The following is a 17,315-nucleotide window of genomic DNA, read 5'->3' as shown; positions in this document are numbered from 1 at the left end:
ACCTTGGTGCTAAAGGATATTCCTGGGACACACAGCAGTGCAGAGTAAAAGTCAAGGAGCTGTGCCAGTCCTATCACAAGGTGAAGGAGGAAAGTGGACTCTCAGGGGCAGCACCTCATAGACTCATAGACTTTAAGGTCAGAAGGGACCATTATGATCATCTGGTCTGACCCCCTGCACAGTGCAGGCCACAGAATCTCGCCCACCCCTCTTAGAATAATCCTCTCATCTATGTCTCAGATATTGAAGCCTTCAAATACTTTGAAGGCCCCAACATGCAGAGAGTCCTTCAGCTGTGATCTGTGCCCAATGCTACAGAGGAAGGCGAAAAACCTCCAGGGCCTCTGCCAATCTACCCTGGAGGAAAATTCCTTCCTGACCCCAAATATGGCGATCAGCTAAACCCTGAGCATGTGGGTAAGACTCACCAGCCAGACACCCAGAAAGTTCCCTATAATGAATGGTCAATTAGTTACCAAGATCATGTTATTTCATCCAACCATCCCCTTATCATAGAATCATAGAACTGGAAGAGACCTCAGAAGGTCGTCAAGTCCAGCCCTCCGCTCTAGGCAGGACCAATCCCATCTAAATCAACCCGGCCAGGGCTTTGTCAAGCCGAGACTTAAACACCTCTAGGGATGGAGACTCCACTACTTCCCTAGGTAACCCATTCCAATGCTTCACTACCCTCCTAGTAAAATAGTTTTTCCTAATATCCAATCTGGACCTCTCCCACCACAACTTGAGACCATTGTTCCTTGTTCTGCCATCTGTCACTACTGAGAACAGCCTCTCTCCATCCTCTTTGGAACCTCCCTTCAGGAAGTTGAAGGCTGCTATCAAGTCCCCCCTCACTCTTCGTTTCTGCAGACTAAACAGACCCAAGTCCCTCAGCCTCTCCTCGTAGGTCATATGCTCCAGACCCCTAATCATTTTGGTTGCCCTCCGCTGGACCCTCTCCAATGCGTCCGCATCCTTTTTGTAGTGGGGGGCCCAGAACTGGACACAGTACTCCAGATGTGGCCTCACCAAAGCCGAATAAAGGGGAATAATGACATCTCTGGATCTGCTGGCAATGCTCCTCTTAATGCATCCTAATATGCCATTAGCCTTCTTGGCTACAAGGGCACACTGTTGACTCATATCTAGCTTCTCATCCACTGTAACCCCCAGGTCCTTTTCTGCAGAACTACTACTTAACTGGTTGGTCCCCAGCCTGTAACTATGCTTGGGATTCTTCCGTCCCAAGTGCAGGACTCTACACTTGTCTTTGTTGAATCTCATGAGATTTCTAGTGGCCCAATCCTCCAATTTGTCTAAGTCACTCTGGACCCTATCTCTGCCCTTAAGCGTATCTACCTCTCCCCCTAGCTTAGTGTCATCTGCAAACTTGCTGAGGGTGCAATCTATCCCCTCATCCAGGTCATTAATAAAGATATTGAACAAAACTGGTCCTAGAACCGAACCTTGGGGTACTCCACTAGAAACCGACCGCCATCCTGACATCGAGCCATTGATCACTACCCGCTGGGCCCGGCCTTCTAGCCATCTTTCTATCCATCTTACCGTCCATTTATCCAATCCGCATTCCCTTAACTTGCTGGCAAGAATATTGTGGGAGACCGTATCAAAAGCCTTGCTAAAGTCAAGGTATATAACATCCACTGACTTTCCCATGTCCACTGAGCCAGTTACCTCATCATAGAAGCTAATCAGATTGGTCAAGCACGACTTGCCCTTTGTGAATCCATGCTGACTATTCCTGATCACTTTCCTCTCATTCAAGTGTCTCAAAATGGATTCCTTTAGGATCCCTTCCATGATTTTTCCAGGAACCGAGGTAAGACTGACCGGCCTATAGTTCCCTGGATCGTCCTTCTTCCCTTTTTTGAAGATGGGCACTACATTTGCCTTTTTCCAATCATCCGGGATTTTGCCCGATCTCCACGACTTTTCAAAGATAATGGCCAAAGGCTCCTCCTTCTATGAGCAGCTGGATGCCATTCAGGAGAGGAGGGCAGCTAGTGCCCCAAACATGGTGGTGGAGTCTGCCCAAGTCACTCTTTGGCATCAGCCTGAAGGAGAATGGAGTGGTGGAAGGGCAGGAGGACGAGAAGGCGGAGGAGACTAGTCAGTTGCTCATTCCTGAGAGCCAGGAGCTTGTCATGATGCTGGAGCTGGTCATACCCTACCAGGGTGTCTCCCAGTCCAGCACCAATCCCAAGGAGGGCACTTCCAGTGAGTTCACAAACTTTTTTGAACTACAAGCAGGTTGAGGCAATGTGGTGTGAACTGTGACACACTCTCTGCCTACACTGCGTAGGGGGCACAGAACAGTTTGTTAATCTGTCAGCCCATGGAGTAGGAGTCTTGGCTGCATAGACAGTTCCATGAAGTTCTCGCATAGGAAATCTTTGATCCTTCTCACAATATTTTTGGGGAGGCCAGCCTTATTCCATCCTCCACATATGCTTCATCATATGCTCCTGATCATTCGCTGTGATTCGAGGAAGACTGATAACTTGCATGGCATCCTGGAGGGAGGAAGAAGGGAACCTATTAGAACTCTCTCTGGGGCAAAAAAAAGAAGCAGTGTCCTCAAGAGGCCACATGTGCTGGACCTGGCATGTGCCAGAAACGGCGGGAAGCCGCTCACTACTGCCTCCGCCCTCCCGTCTGCAGGCTTCTGCCGTTGCTGGCCTCTCACCAAGTAAGTCCTGAGGCACTCCTGAAATGTCTGGGCACCTGCTGTAAAGTGCTCAATTTAAAGCTAACATTTGATCTTGCATGGAACATATCTCCATTGTCTTTACAGAGACCTTCGGTATAGGCTCACAGATTAGGGTTTGGCTTCACACAATGTATCTCCTGTAATGTCTGCATTTGTAACTTTTTCCTTGAGCCCCTTGCCAGTTCACCATCCTGTCTCTGAATCTACCTCAATTTTTTTCCTAGAAAAAAATGTGGCTTATTCATAACTGTTGATCCTTGATGTCCTTTAATAATAAATTGTGTTTGTCAAAGCTCCTTCCCCACTCTGGCACAATAAATGAATGCAGGAGTAGGGGCCCACAAAAGTACCACAAAATCTTATCTTTCCAGACTTTGGTATAAAGCTTCCCCCCAGAATTTAAAAAAAACCTAGATTTGGGGGATAAAAATCCACTACCACCACCCAAGTAATGGTAAGAAAAACCAGGGAAGAGATCACTTGGGAAATTTCAGCCCTAAAGTAAAATCAGGACACAAAAATTAACCAATACCCAGGTTAATAAAAAAGAAAGAACTTTTATTATTACCACAATATGCCTACTACAAGTATAATGAATAGATGGAAAAGTCCCAATTAATATACTCATGGGGGATCCCCAGGGGCCAAAAGCTTAGTTACAAAGGAGAAGAAAACCCATTTTTAAATGCACAGACATCAGATTCCCATTCCCAAACCATAAAACAATAAAACCTAATGGATGTATCTAAACTTTACCCTACTTACAGATAGTGAAGAGTCTTTTCTTGGAGAGAGACATTTTGTCTGTCTCCCTCAGTATCTGGAGAGTCAACTGCCCAGAGACAGGAGGGAAAAGCCAAAAATTCCTTTGTCCTAGTTTGAAATCCCTATCCGCATTTCTATTGGCTGACTGCTACCTGGCTAGGTACAGTTAACCCCTTAGTTCCCAGGCTGCTGGCTAACCCTCATGGTTATGACAGTGTCATAGGGGCTTTTGTAACTGAGTACACTGAGCTAGCCTCTGAGAAGGAAAGAATAAAGGAAGGATCTCTACCACACTTGAGGATCAGGGTTGTCCCATCAACAGGCTATGTTTTTCCATTTCATCAAACCGAATAGTGTACCCAGGTGTTTCAGTAATGGCCACCTTTTAAAGACTTGTAATAATAGTATTAATGCCTCTCTTAAACCAGTATTATAGTGCCTTTTAGAACATCATGGCTGTGTCTACACTGGGCCATTTATTCCGGAAAATCAGCCGCTTTTCCGGAATAAGCTGCGAGCTGTCTACACTGGCCCTTGAATTTCCGGAAAAGCAACGATGCTCTACTGTACAAAATCAGCCGCTATTCTGGAAAAACTATTCTGCTCCCGCTCGGGCATAAGTCCTTATGTTGTGGACAGCCCAGTAGTCTTTTCCGGAAAAAAGCCCCGATCACGAAAATGGCGATCGGGGCTCTTTTCCAGAAAAGCGCGTCTACATTGGCCACAGACGCTTTTCCAGGAAAAGGGCTTTTCCGGAAAAGCAGCCTGCCAATGTAGACGCTCCTTTTCCGGAAAAACTGAAAACGGAATAGTATTCCATTTTAAGCATTTCCGGAAATTCATGCCAGTGTAGACACAGCCCATGGGTTTAACCTTAAGAACTTTGAGGTCGATGTTTTATTTAAGGCTAGTTATAGAAATGTAGCCGTGTTAGTCTGGTGTAGCTGAAATGAAAAGCATAGTCCTGCTTTTTATTTAAGGCTGAGAGAGAGAGAGACATAATTAAGCACAATCCCCTAGCACTGCAGTCTTCACCACCTAATAATTAATTATGCCTCCAATCAAATTATCACCTACTACAAGACAGACCCAAAAGAGAAAGAACAACAGAATACCATTGGCCATTACCAGGCCTCACTGAACCGCAGTGAGCCCCGCTCGCCAGCCGCACTGTCCGGCGATCTGCGCATGTTTAGATCGTTCTGCGCATGCTTAGATCACCCAAACCTGGCTCTTCCGAGTTGCAATCTACTCGCCACAGGCGAGTAGATTGCATTATTTGTCGAGCCCTGGCCATTACCTACAAAAACCTCCCCAGCACATCATCAAGGATCTACAACCTATCCTACCTGACAGTCACTCACTCTCACAGGCCTTGGGAGGCAGGCCACTCCTAGCTTACAGACAGACCTCCAGCCTGAAGCAAAAGCTCGTCACCAACTACATACCACACAACAGTAACTCTAATCCAGGAATGAATGCCTGCAACAAACCCAATTGCCAATTGGTCCACACATGACGCCACCATAGGACCTAACCACATCACTCATATTCACTGCACATCTGCTAATGTGATATATATCATCATGTGCCAGAGATGCCCCTCTGCCATGTACACTAGCAAACTAGACTGTCTTCGTGCAAAAGAATAAATAGACACAAATCAGACATTGAGAACAGTAACATTAAAAAACCAGTAGAAGAGCACTGAAACCTCTCTGGACACTCAATAACAGACTTGAAAGTTGCCATGCTTCAACAAAAAAGACCCAACTTCAAAAACAGGCTTTGGTGTGAAACTGCTGAGCAGGAATTCATATACAAAGTTGTCACTATCTTACTGTGTCTCAACAGAGACAGGGAGTGACTAGCTCACTACAAAAAGTAATTTCCCCCGTTTGGTATTCTCATCAACTGTTGGGGGTGGATCACATCCACTGTGATTGAATTGGCCTCATTAACACTGGTTCTCCACATAGTAATGTAACACTCCCATCTTCGCCTGTGCATTTTTCTTTGCCAAATTGATGCTTCCACTTCATACTTCTAACGAACTAAATGCCTACATAAATTTGCTAGTCTTTAAAGTGCAACAGAAGTCCTCGTTATCATTCATGCAGCTGTATCCTATAGGAATTTTTTCAAACATATGCATAAAACTGTTCTGATTATTATAATTGTTTTATCACAAACACCTGCCAAGAGCCTCTATCCAGCCTGAGTTTTTGCCCCTACCATGTAAATCACTCTGAACTCAGCTAAGAGAGTGAAAGAATCTTTCTGCTTTCCACTCACACATATATTTGACTCACCTCCACATGCTGATGCTTGCACTATTTTCTCAATGACTTATCTCCAGCAACAGCATACTACCTTTATTACCAGGGAATAGAATGTAATACAAAAAACAAACAAACAAAAAACCCCAACCCTTGTATGAGTAGTTTAAATTGCCAGAAATAACATCACATGAAATATACAATTTTACAGCGAGTTAAACACTACCCACTATGACACCTTTGAAAGGAATTTATGATTAATATTTCATATTATTTACAGTATCTTCCATACCCACATTGAGAACTGGACACTGTGCTATGATGCTAACTCATAATTTCATCTAGCGTAGTTTAAAAACAACCAGCCTAATGTTCTCATTTTTGCTGTTGTAAATCAGGAGTAACTCTATTGAAGTCAATGGAGTTACATACCTATAAGAATTGTTATGGCAGTGTCACCAAGTGACTCTTATCACACTGTCCTCCAAGGTTTTTTCCATAGAACACAAGCAAGTTTTGACTCTTGAGAAGACACTCTATGCTAGTTTTGGGTTGTGAGAGTTTTTTTGTAGCAATAGAGCTTTGGGAGAGTTGGAGTTGTGCAATCAGCAAGTCGAGTTTGTTCTCTGCTTTGGGCTCTGTTTAGAGCACATTCTTGAGGTGGGAATGCATGGAAGATGGTATTGCCCTGCAAACAACTTGACCATCTCATTTCAGGGGCTGGTGTAAAACAGTATACACACACTCCACGTCACTGATTTCTCCTGTACAGGGAAGCAAACCTACAGGCCCTACTACTGCCTGTTATGGGGGTGATACTGACCATGTCCGCCAGGGGACAGTTTTAAAAAGAAGAGCCCTGCACTTAGTATGGTATAAGTTGTACTGTTGTAAATAGCAGAAGTTGAAAGGAGAAGCTAATCACTTCTCTCTGAAACTTCACACAAATAAAGGAAATACTCAGTTTGATAGGGCCAGTCTACTTTTTGTGTGCTATGATCCAGAGAAGCTGAAGTCATCTGTGTGCACCTGTAGTTCTCCTAGGGTATGTCTACACTACAGAGTTATTTTGAAATATCTATTTCAAAATAGTTATTTCAAAATAACGCATCTACACACAAAATGCATTTCGAAATAGCATTTTGCTATTTTGAAATAGCGCATCCACACTGAGTGGACTCAATCTCATTTAAGGCTGGCCAGAACTAGTTCTGGCAGGGCACCAGGTCAGGACTTACTGTGTGGGGCTACTGCCTGAGGCTATCTGAGGTCTGTGCTTAAAGGGACCCTCCAGACAGCCAGTTCTCAGGTTTCCCTGCTTGCTTGTCTACCTCGATGAGGGACAGCAAAGCGTTTTGTCTCAGTGTGCTCTGCTTGCCCTCACTCTGGACACCACAGCACTCTGCAACATGGAGCCAGAGCTACCCCTGGGCACTCTGGTGCTTCTTGTGGACGTGTTGTTGTGAGCCTGGCTGCACTTTCTGCAGGCTGCCATCTGGGAGGTCCATCGGGGAGGTGGGGGGACGACGACACTGTCAGTATCCAGGAGGCCCTGTGGGAGAGCTTCCACCCTGTGGAGGATTAAGAGCCTCCCTGGTCTGCCCCACTGGGGGCTTGTGCCTTATTCCTCCCTCACATCCTTCCACTTATTCCTCCCTAACCCCCCTTGCTGATGTCAAATAAAATACACTATTTTCATGAATACAAACTCTCTTTATTTAACAAAACTTGGGGAGGAGGGTGAAACTCTAGTGAAACTGGGGAAAAGAGATAGGAGAGGGGAGAAGAGAGGGTGGGAGAGGGGAGGGGGAAACCTGGGAGGAGGGAGCTGGAAGAGGGAAGCAAGGGGAAGAAGGGGAAGGTGAAGCTCAGTGCTCAGGTTTGGAGGTCTCGCCAGACCAACTTGATTTTCATGCGAACCTGCTCCTGGGTTCGCATGTGGCCTTTCGTGGCCAGGCTGGCAGCTATCCTGCCATACACAGCTGCGTTCCTCCATCTAGTGCAGAGATCATGGACATTGGGGGCATCCTCCCTAAACCTGAATAAGGTCCATGATCTCCACCCTGGATCTGAAAGGCGCCCACCTTCTCTGGGCCCTGGCATGCTCCTGGGAGCTGGCAGACTGGTCCTGGGGAGCAGTGGAGGGCTGGCTGCCAGTGCTTGCTGGCTTATGTTTTGGGGCCACTGGGTCAGGGGCAGTGGGCTGGCTCTGGGCTGGCAGGCTTGGAGCTGGCACAGGCACTGTGGCCAAAGTCAACCCCTTTAAGGGCTCTGGGGAGGGGGAAGAGAGAGGAGTGTTCTTGTTTGAGGCTGGAGTGGCCACCCTGGAAAGGCTGGAGGCCCCCTATTTCGATATGTCTACACAGCACTTATTTCGAAATACCTATTTCGAATCTGGTGTTATTCCTCATGGAATGAAGTTTACCAAATTTGAAATAAGCGTTCCGCTATTTCAAATTAATTTCAAAATAGTGGTTTGGCTGTGTAGAAGCTAGGAAACTTATTTCAAAGTAACGACTGCTATTTTGAAATACCTTTGCTGTGTAGACACACCCCTATATATTGTCAAAGTAAGTTTAGATCTGAATTATTTACAGGGCAATATGATATGTCAGGGGTTCCCAAACTTTTTGACACAGGGACCAGGAAATCCATTCACGAACTTTTGGAGGACCAGTAATGTTCATTTGCATATTTGCATATTCATTAATCAAATGATGAATATTCAAATAAGTTGTTTCTAGTCCTGCCAGATCTGCCAGTGCCAGCTTTAGCAAAGCTTTTGACATGGTCACCCACAATATTCTTGCCAGCAAGTTAAGGAATATGGATTGGATAAATAGGCTGTAAGACAGACAGAAAGCTGGTCAGACCAGGGTTTCCCAAACTTTTTACTTTAGTTGGAACCCTTTTTTTCCAATACTGCTTTTTGTAGCCCAAAAATATAAACACATGAAAAACAAACTGAGAAAATACCAGACATATAACATATCTGGTATTTTCTCAGTAGGTAAGTTGTATTATTACTAGACGTATCAGTTTGTAGTTTCGAACTGCCTGGCTGGTAAATGTGCTCAGGCTACATGAGTGTGTCTACCAGCCAGACAGTTCGCAACTACTCGAGGGATGTGTGTGTGTGCGCGGGGTGGGGGGAACAGTAGAATCCCTGTGCAGGACTAACTCATGCTTTGTGGGTGGGGGAACGGGGTCGGGTCAGTCCCACTCCTCGCAGGCCGATTCATTCCACCCCCCTGCTTCCCCCGCTGCGCTTCTGGCCAGCCCCACTTCCCCCAATCCCCTCCCGGGCAGCCAGGTCCCCCCCCCCCCCAGCCCTGCTTCCACCAGCCCCCAATATCCCCAGCCTGCCCTGATTCCCCCATCCACTTCTGCTTCCCGTGGCCAGCTCTCCCCTCCTCCTCACCCCAGAATCCCCTGGCACCTTCCCTTAGCCCTGCACCCTCCTGGTGCCTCCCCCTTCCCTTACTGCCCCTGCCCCCTTTGCCCTCTCTTTCCCTGATACCCACCCCCTCAGCACTCTATGCCCCATCCCCTCCTGCCCCTCTGTGCCCTCACACATGACTTGCTCCATCCCCACTTCTCTCATGCCCCCCTTCTTTCAAGCCTTCTCCCAGCACCTTTCCCTCCAGCCCCCAGCGCCCTTCCCCTCTCCCAGCATCGCCCTGTCCCCCTCCCACTGGCACCGCCCCTCCCGCCCTTTCCCTCATGGGCTGCACTTGGCCCCCGGGCATTTGTCTCTCCTGCACCCCTGTCCCTTGGTGCCTTCCCCTCCCCCTCTCCTTCCGCGCTGCGGGGCCGAACCCGGAGCCAGCCAGGCCCCGCCACGTGCCTCCCGCGGGTTTCAAAACCCCGGGCCGTGACGTCACGGCACGCCCGGGCGTCCTCCCCGCCCACGTGCAACGCCGCGCACGGGCGGCGAGGAGGAGCTGCGCGCAGAAGGGAAGGGGCGGGGCCGAGGGGAACGCTCTGGGGGCGGGGCCCGCTGCAGGCAGAGCCCGGGAGAGACCCAGCCCCACATAGCGCTGGAGCAGGGCCCGGCTCGTCACTTGCCGGGTGCAGGGGCGCAGGGCCCGGCATAGCTCGGGAAACGCTGTGATATGTAGTTTACTGAAAGACAGAGCTGCTGCACTCAGACTACGGTATTTATGGTAGGGTCAGTGAGCAGGGTCTGGCATGGCAAGCCCACTACTTACATAAAAAATCAGTACGAAGCCAAGAAAAAAATTAGCAATTGAACTATGAGAGTTAGGGGAATCCTGCTCAAATATTTCATACAAATGAATGGTAGATGAAAGCCTGTGTGGTCACATGGGTGTGACAGGGTCACAGACTCTGTACAGTCTTGCTCATACAAGGATGCAGGCACCCTGCCAAGTTTTTTGTCAAATGAAGCACAGTAATAGTTGCTAGCAGACTCTACCTGGCCACTACACCAATGTGCCCCAACAATGGACCAGCTCGGCCAGTGGTGGAACTTTCCACCAATGCCTCCTAGGCCAGACAAAGACACCCCCTCCCCAAGATACATTTTTATACACAGATACAAACAGATTACATGTTATTCCTGATCCATCCAGGTGACACCCTCTATTGTGTTTGGACTAAAACAATTTATCATCCTGTCATGACTTTATTGTTAGAATGGGTCAGTACATTCTTGTTCTCTGTGGGCAGCAGGCCCACTAATATCGGGACAAAGGGAGCAGCTGCCATGGGGCCTGGCAATTTAAAAGAGGCAGGGGCTCCCAGCTGCTTCTTCCGCTACTGTGACAGCAGCAGCTGCCTTGGACCCTCTAAATTGCTGCTAGAGCCCTGGGCAACACACTTCTGGAGGAGGCTAGCCCTAGTTCTCTCCTTTCTGCTAGAGGCCCCACTCCTCCCAGGAGTCTGTCAGCTGCCCTGATAGAGAGTGTGCTGATCTCAGGATGATCTGGTGCTACCCTAGAATGTGTTTGTGTGATTTGTGCTAGTACCTCTTAGGTATGTGTGTTTCTGCAATATGATCTCTATTCATGCTAGCTGCTGTGAGCAAGGCCTGCCTCTAGTTCATAACTCCACTTTGCTTTAGATTAGGGATGAACTAGTTAGGGCTTGGTCCTGCCATGAGGGCAGGGGACTGGACTTGATGACCTCTCCAGGTCCCTTCCAGTTCTACTATTCTATGATTAGCACAGTTTTGACCATTACTTTAGTCCAAGCCTTAAGCCTCATACCAGGCCTCTGATACACAACCTTACATTTCAGGCTCTCTTCTTACTATATTTCCCTACTTTGTGTTTTTATGGGAAGATGTTTACTCAGAATCCTGGAAAAGCATAACGCATGGACCCAGTAGCCTGAACACTGTTATGTGGCCACCTACTTTGCCATCCAAACATTCATGCCACATTTGCCCCTTCATTTGCACACTTCCTTGTATGATTGATGGATAGATTTTTGTTGTCCATTTTGTTTTCAGTTACTACACAGTACTGTTAATTCATGTTATTGATTATACTTACCTGTTTGTTGTTAGGAAACAGGAATGGCTAGCTTCTCTGTTTCATTGGTTGCATTGCTCTGCTCTGTGATACACCAGTTGTTGACACAGATCCAGTTGTTTCTTGTAGTTTCTGTCTTCCAGATAACCTACTGAATGATACTAACCAATTTAACAAGTGTCAAGTTTAGTGTTGGTAGCCAGACAGTGAAAAAGATTATTTTGAATTATGTGCCTCAATTAGGATACAGTGTTACTTATTGAAAGGTTGACTGGTACAAACGTGGGATTTGTTTACCCAATTTGTAGTTACTATGTAATTTAATTTTTTATCCTTCATGTTAATTGTTGCCATTTGTTTGTTGATTTTTGCCTATGTGTTGGTAAGTGTTTTTGCAGTGTAATATCTCTTGGTGTCTTTGGTCTATGGGATATAACCTTAAACAGCTTACGTAAGTTAATATAATAAAAGTGTGTGTGTTTGTTTTACATTTCTCTTGTTTTTAATAACCCATATTTAATACACAGATTAATTTGTGTGGATTAACAATGTAGTAGGGAGCAAGTCTAAATTTTATAAATATTGTGTTGACATTCATTTTATTTTGAGGTGAATTACTAATTTTTATACTAAATGTAATGCTTAAATGTTAAAATAGATGCTCACACTCTTCCATGAGAAGGAGTATTGCTTCCCCTTGCTAAACACTTTGAGCAAAAGAATTAGTAGAATAATTTTTGCCATGCTTTTAAGAATTAATTTGCTTGTGAAACCAATTCCACTTTGGTTAACTGTTTAGAAGTACACATGTTAACAATCACTACATTCCTTTAACATAATATAAAATAAAATAAAAATTCCCAAACGAATTATAAATATAGTTCTAGGAAAATACTTTGAAGGTTTTAAACTTTTATTATGCTTGGTTTTGTTTGGGAGACAAATCTGTTGAAATTATTTGGTTAACTTTATGCATTAATTATTATTTTTAAACATTTTTGCTCTGTTATATTGTAATAACTATATTTAAAGTGCAAACAAGTTTATAAAAAGCCCAAACAATAAATTAACATTATTAATATTACTTTTCCATATTGCTGAGGTTTCTCCTTGCATTTTTTCTTTGAATAAAAAAAATTCAACAATTCCTCCCCCTCTTTTAATTAATAAAAGAAGAGTCTTTGTTACTGCATTATTTGTTGAGGCAGAGATACCTGTACATTTATAACTGAGATATTTTTGAACTTTATAACAGTGATGTTGATATTATTAATAATTTTATGATTATATCCCAAACATGATATTAAAATAGTGTGGTACCACATTTTCAAAAAAAAAAAAAAAAAAAAAGGATATAAAATTGACTTTTGTTGCAACAAAACAATAATAAATTGGTAGTGACCTGATGTACCTCATTCATAGCACAGCATACATAACCCAGCTTACAATTAAAAATATGTGGCACCAGAATTCTGCTTATAGATATACAAAATAAGGCAAACAAACTCGTATGTGTATGCGTCTATACATTATTGGAAGTTGTTGTGCTCTAGTTTCCTATGTACTGGAGCTTTAAATGTAACGTAGCACAAAGTCTGTCAGCAGAGAGGCTCTCCAATTTGGAGAGCAGTTTCTATATGGCCTACAGACAGGGTGTGGGGGAAAGAGGGCACTTGCCCCAGGGCCTGGTGATTCAAAGGGGCCCAGGGCCCTCAGCTGCCACTGTGGCATCGGTGACAGCCAGAACCCTGGACCTTTAAATCATGGCCAGAGCTGTGTGATGTATTTTGTGTGGCTCTGAGGGCAGCGTGCCACAGTCTGAGCAGTGCAGAGGACTGGCTGCCCCTGGCCTTGCATTTTGCCTCTCAGGCCCCACCCTTTCTGGGGGTATGGAGCTCATAGGTTGAATTGAGGAGCTTAGCATATTACGTAACTATTTCAGACTAAACTTCAGGAGTCTTCATCTTCACATTGGAATGACTCAGCACTTGTCAGAAGTAATAAATAGTAATAATTATATGCAGGTCTGTGAAATAAATTATTCCCACAGCAGATGCTATATAGCCATGGATTTGTGTGTCATTGAAAAGAATGGAGAGCTCAACAGGGAGAGCGAAGAGGTGGAAAGCATAAGGCAGTTCCCATTGATCATTCTGGACAAAGACTACAGCTAATTAGATCTGATCAATGCTGTAATTAGCAGGCAATACAAATATAATATCTTACAATAGGAAAGAATATTTTTGTTGTTAAAGGCAGTTTTAGAGTAGGAGCAGTCATTTAGCAACATAAAAAACTGATGCTTGTAAAAAAAAGTTTGAATTAATTAGGAATCTGCAGGTAGCTGTCAGGTTCACTATCTGCAATGTATGTTTTTGATGGGATCTTCAGGGGTTGGGAACCTTTTTTGGGTCTGGGGCTGCTGACCCACAGAAAAAACAGAAAAATCACTTGGGGAGGGCACACACAAATAAGAAGCAAAAAACTGCAACCAACCAAAACCAAACCAAAACAAAAAACAAACCTCCCAAAAACAAACAACAACTACAACAATACCCTCACTGAAGTGGCCCCCGACTTAGAAAGAGAAAGATACTCCCCACATTCCTTTCACACATCATAGCCTACACTCCCCCTCAGCATCAGGGAGCCTACTCTGCAACTCCCCAGCCCCAAGGGGGAACAGTGAGGGGGGGCTGGGGAGGCCTGATCCAGGCAAGCCGGGTGCCGCATCCAGCCCCTGGGCCTTAGGTTCCCCACCCGTTTTTAGAATAATAGCCCTGGAAACTGAAGTTTCTTTTAAAAAATCCACTAAACCTGTCAGGAATGAGGAGGCTGAAGATGCATGTAAGCCCCTTCCTACCAGCTCTAATGGTAGCTGGTTACCTTGCTGACACAGCCCAAACCTGGGGAAGAATAGCCCAGGAAAAAGAGGGCCCAAGCTAGCTAGAAGCTTTATCGATTCATCACTTGTGCTGGTAAGCCTCTGCTACCTTGTAAACTAGAGCTTCTTCAAGAGAAACAGTGACTTGATTTTTTATCATGTTACTATGGAAATGCTGCTTTACTGTGCACTATTATATGTAAGATTTGCCACAGGAAAACTGGACTTTGCATTTTAAAAAACTACTTCACTTGTAGTTGTAAAACCATGGCAGGCAAGAATTATGGAAAGGAGAATTTTTGTGTTACCAGCTGTGACATAGTGTGGGTGCCATCTACTTTGTAACCTTGTGTTTCTGCCTGTCTGTATTGTGTTATGTGTGATTCCCAAAGACTCCCTCCAAGTGTGTATTGGCCGTAGACACCTAAGGGCCAGCCTGATAGGATAACAACTCTGTTCCCCGAAAAAGTGACAAAGGGATATAGGCGGGGCTGCCCGGGGGCCGAGTGACCAGTTGCTGGGAGTGTGAGTTAGTCTCGGTTGGGCTAGGATGTTTTAGATCAAGGAAGGGGTGAAGCCCCTTCTCCGCGAGAGGAATAATGCTGCCTACCCTGGCTCCTGTGCTAACATCGATATGTGAACCAATAACTTTCTGTTTTACCTGCTGGCTGAGAGTCACATCTGGCTGCGGATGGCGGTGCAGAGTCGGAGGCTCCTCGACACACCATCACACCAGCTTTTGTCATTTTAGTGGAGGGAATATGGTCCACTAATCAGGGCAACAGTCTAGGAGCCAGAGTGGCTCATGTTCCTGCTCTGATACTGCCTTCCTACATGATCTTGGACATGCCATTGAGGCCTACATTTACACAGAGACTTAGGTGTTGTGATGCTGAGCATCACAGTGCCTAATTTTTAAGTGCCTAGAAGAAATACAGGATCACCATTTGTGACCCACAAAGACCGAATGAGGCACCAAGTTTCCCTCTACAATGAATGGGCAGAGAGAGGTACCTTAGAATGTGATCCACAAAGGCCATCAAGCCACCTAACCTAGCCACTGGGAGATTCCAAGAAGAGGGGTGTGTGCTAAGCCCTGCCTCTCTCTAAATTGGGTACCTATATCTGCTAGTGATCCATGAACCAGGGGAACAATAGGCTCCTCTCTGCCTACCTCACGTGTGGGAACAAGGTAGGAACATGTTCAATGGCCACGTAACTCTACACAAAGCAACCAAGAGCCACTCCCTTATAACTATTAGTCCAGTAGTTGACACATTCATGCAGATATACAAGATTACAGATTCATGTCTATCCTCTGCTTGATGAGGAAAAGGAAGCTGAGTTGGGATTTGGTATCTTTCAGTGAGTGTCCAAACCACTGGGGTGCAGCTTATAAGAGAGGTCCTCCTTGCACTGGCTACTTTTTGTGGACTTAAGTGCCTCTGAGCATACCTACTGTCTGAGGCCCTGCATGTGAATTATGTGCGTGAGTGCCTGTCTTTCCCTAGCTCTTAGCTCACTGTAAGGCTCAAGTAGGAGATAGGTGTCGGGTGCCTAGAATGAGGTAGCAGTGAGCGTGACCAGATGCAAGAACACAGGCATCTGGGAAACTTTGACTAGAAAATCTTAGGTACTGACTGTGGTGGCAGCTTGGCAGGAGTTTGTTGGGTCGCTGTGGTGCCAAAAAATGAGATTTAGGCACTTAGGTAACTAAACGGCAGGCATATATACCCTTGAAGATCTTGGGCTTAGCTTTGCTTTGCCTCAATTCTCCATCTGTAAAAACAAAGATAAATAATACTTGTCTCCCTCATAGGGGTATTGAGAACACAAACAAAATATACATTTTCAGGTGCTCAGATGCTATAGTAAATGGGAGCTATGCAATACCTAATTCACATATTTATAAGTCTCACAATAAATGTGTTTTTTCTTAAGGCCCCAGCTTCTAGAATTTTCTGAATGTTATAAAATCTCAGCTTTCATTAAAAAAAACATAGTGGCTGTGTCTAGACTGGCAAGTTTTTCTGCAAAATCATCTGCTTTTGCGGAAAAACTTGCCAGTTGTCTACACTGGCCACTTGAATTTCCCCAAAAGCACTGACGATCTCCTGTAAGATTGTCAGTGCTTTTGCGGAAATACTATGCTGCTCCCGTTCGGGCAAAAGTCTTTTTCTGAAAAACTTTTGCGCAAAAGGGCCAGTGTAGACAGCAGAGATTTGTTTTCTGCAAAAAAGCCCTGATCGTGAAAATGGCGATCGGGGCTTTTTTGCGGAAAAACTCGTCTAGATTGGCCATGGACGCTTTTCCACAAAAAGTGCTTTTGCGGAAAAGCGTCCTGCCAATCTAGATGCGCTTTTCCGAAAATGCTTTTAACGGAAAGCTTTTCCGTTAAAAGCATTTCTGGAAAATCATGCCAGTGTAGACATAGCCAGTAAGTTTCTTGCCCTTATACAGGTTGAACCTCTCTAGTCTGGCACCCTCTGATCTGGCAACATCAGTGGTGTGGAATCATTTTAGTTAGCCAGATGTCCACATATCATATGTGTGGCCAAGTTTTCTGTGATTCCATAAAGTTTGTTTACAGCCACTAGTCCTGGCTCTCAGTGTTCTGCGCTGTTATTTAGCTCTAATTTATCCCTAAATGCCTTCTAAGAGCCCAGAAGTGTTGGTAATGCTGCTACACAATATTGGCCTCCCAGGGTTCTTCAAATTCTCTTGTTTGACACCAGTCAGGTCCTGAGGGTACCAGACCAGAGAGGCTCAACCTGTAGTTGGAGATCAAAGAATGGAAATCTTACACCAGTACCCCCTAAAGGCCTAGAAAAGCACAAGACAAATTTTTAAAAATCATATATATATATATATTCTTAAGCCACAAAGAATTTAGAATCTTGGCTCATGATTAAAAAAAAACATTTGGGGGTCCTGGAAATAGGAGGAGAATATGATTTCAGTGCAGAGCTAGAGCTGAAGTGGGGAATAGAAAAGATTCATGTGAATCTAAGCTCACTCTATCTTTAGCTCTAATGAAGCTAAGCATTGTTTGGCTGTCCACTTGTGTGTAGTAGTCCATTTTGTTACAGTGAGTGGAAATGACACCATTATGCCTCTTGGTTCCATTAGTTTATAATTTTATCTGGTTTTGCAAT

General features: G+C 45.0%; 1 long non-coding RNA gene across 3 annotated transcripts in view; it reads right to left on the bottom strand.

The window, feature by feature from the left end:
• Positions 1–1,986: 1,986 nt before the first annotated feature.
• LOC142829805 (uncharacterized) overlaps positions 1,987–17,315 on the bottom strand; it is a 28,356-nt gene continuing 13,027 nt past the window's right edge. For all 3 annotated transcript variants that reach the window (XR_012904605.1, XR_012904607.1, XR_012904606.1), the window contains 2 exons: positions 11,298–11,437; positions 1,987–2,537 (listed from right to left, as the gene is read on the bottom strand). This is a non-coding gene — a long non-coding RNA (uncharacterized LOC142829805). The remainder of the gene's footprint in view (positions 2,538–11,297; positions 11,438–17,315) is intronic.

The sequence above is a fragment of the Pelodiscus sinensis genome, chromosome 6 (genome assembly GCF_049634645.1).
Source record: "Pelodiscus sinensis isolate JC-2024 chromosome 6, ASM4963464v1, whole genome shotgun sequence".
NCBI classification, from domain to species: Eukaryota; Metazoa; Chordata; order Testudines; family Trionychidae; genus Pelodiscus; species Pelodiscus sinensis.
The sequence above is the reverse complement of the archived record's forward strand: the minus strand, read 5'-3'. Positions and strand labels throughout refer to the sequence as shown.